The sequence below is a fragment of the Pinus tabuliformis genome, chromosome Q (genome assembly GCF_031772625.1).
Source record: "Pinus tabuliformis cultivar Carrire ecotype Pingquan chromosome Q, CPIR1, whole genome shotgun sequence".
In the NCBI taxonomy this organism is placed as follows: Eukaryota; Viridiplantae; Streptophyta; class Pinopsida; order Pinales; family Pinaceae; genus Pinus; species Pinus tabuliformis.
The window spans coordinates 1,065,451,010-1,065,453,288 of NC_142296.1; the positions used below are offsets into that span (position 1 = coordinate 1,065,451,010).

Below are 2,279 nucleotides of genomic sequence, written 5' to 3' on the forward strand. Positions count from 1 at the left end.
AGACCCAGAGGCATCTGGCAGGATTGAAAGCCTGCTCCCTTACGGACCACCAGCGGGTTATTACAGGTGGCGTGGTTTTCCTTGATAACAGTGATGAGTCAAACTGACATTCGCGGATAGCAGCCAGAGATGGCTGTCCTCACTGTTGGTTTGACACCTGAGTTTGATAGGCTTTGCCACCTTCGGAAAAAAAAAAAAAAAACAGGGAGTTTTATTCAGATGCACAGAGTTTAATATAAACAAAAATGATTGTGGATAAACATGCTTGGCTGGTTGTGCAATGTGGACCATATCATGTTGAATTCAATGATGAAATCCACAACTTGACATGATGTGTGTCAAATCCCCTCGTTTTGCACATGGTGAATATTATAATGATTTTCATTCCCCTGATTTCTGACTTTTTAATTCCACAGGCAAACTTTCAGAACGAGAACAAGAGAAGAGAGAATTCTCCACTGTATTTAAAAGTTCAGACAGAGACTGAGAAGGGGCATGAGAGAATTCTCTGTTGTATTGAAAAAAATTCAGCCAACGATGGATTCAACTTTGTTTCTTCTTGTTTTCGGGCTGTTGTTTCAGCAGGCAATGGGCACTCATGTGAGTGGAACATTCTCTTTCGTGAACTCAGGAGAGCTGGGAGAATATGTTGTCGAATACGATGCCAACTACAGAGTGGCTCCACTGGCAACTTCGAATGGCATCTTCCAGCTGGTTTTCTTCAACACCACGCCCAATGCCTACGCCCTGGCCATTCAGATGGGCTACCATGGAAATGCAGAAACCATGAGGTTCGTGTGGACTGCCAACAGGAACGACCTCGTCCGAGAGAATGCCACTCTCAAATTCGGCACCGACGGAAACCTCCTCCTCTTGGATGTAGATGGGCGCGCGGTTTGGTCCACAAACACTTCCAACAAGGGCGTCGTGGGAATCGAACTCCGGACCAACGGCAACCTGGTGCTCTATGACCAAAAAAACAGAACGGTGTGGCAGAGTTTCGATCACCCGACCGATAGTCTCTTAGTGGGGCAGTCACTGAACATTGGGAGCGTGAAGAAACTGGTTAGCCGCGTGTCGGACAAGGACGGATCCGAGGGCCCTTACAGTCTTGTAATGGAAGCCGGAGGATTCGCTTTGTATGCCAGCTTTCCCGACCCTCTGCCTTACTGGACTCTCAGCTTCTATGACGCGAGCTTAAAGGACATCTATGCCATCACGCACACCTGCAAGAAGCCGGTGAGTAGCATAACGTTCCTGAGCGATCCAGAAGCCGAGAATGGGTTTCGTCAGGAGATGGAGATGAGGTTGGCCAACTTCACTGCGGCACCAGAGTTCAGGGCACCGGAACTCTGCAACCTCATTTCTGAAGAAACCACCACGGCTCCCTATAGTTTCAACACCCCCAGATTTAACACTACTCTGTCCTTTCTGAGACTGGACTCCGATGGAGATCTGAGAATGTATACTTACTCGCCCGATATCGAACTGAATACCTGGGATATTACATACCAGCGATTTGGCTGTTGGCGAGGAGTGCCTCAGTGTGGTCTTCCGAGGAAATGTGGAGGATTTGGGGTTTGTGAGAAGGGTCAATGCGTGGCCTGCCCTCAAATCGATGGCTTGAAAGGCTGGTCTACTAGCTGCTCGCCCCCTTCCCTTCCAAACTGCAAAGATGCTTCTTCCAATTCTTCTGTCGATTTCTATAAGCTGGTGGGAGCCGAGCATTTCTCCAGCAAATATGTGAATGCAAGCCGAACTGGAAAAACGAGTTTGGAAGAGTGCAGGAGGAGGTGTTTGAACGATTGTACCTGTGCGGCATTCTTCTACTGGGAAGAGTCATCTGCGTGCTTTCACACCCAGACTGTGGGTACTCTCAACCAGCTTGGGAATAGCACGCACCTTGCATTCATTAAGACTGTTAAGAAGGTTTAACTGTCCGCCCCCTTCTTCATTTACTGTATTCTCATGCCATCAGACGACTAATTTTCTGGTCTTTGGTTTTTAATAAAATATAATAAGAGATTATATTGGCAGTCTTCAGATGGCCATGGCCATGGCCATGTCCATGTAAGGAAAGGATTATGTAGATCACAAATTGCCAAAAATAATAAAATATAAAAAGTGGTGGATCATCTGCATTTTAGTTATGGAAATTTTTGTTATGCCTATTCCTATAATACATTTTAACTAGCCTTTGTACCAAATGTTGCAAAGGAAATGCCTTTACGGCATAAATTCTAGAAGAATCGTGATATATAGAAAATTATTGAATATAA

The 2,279-nt window shown here is 45.8% G+C and overlaps 1 pseudogene; it reads left to right on the forward strand.

The window, feature by feature from the left end:
• The first annotated feature begins 454 nt into the window (after positions 1–454).
• LOC149223174 (EP1-like glycoprotein 2 pseudogene) lies at positions 455–2,052 on the forward strand (annotated as a pseudogene).
• The last annotated feature ends 227 nt before the right edge of the window (positions 2,053–2,279 follow it).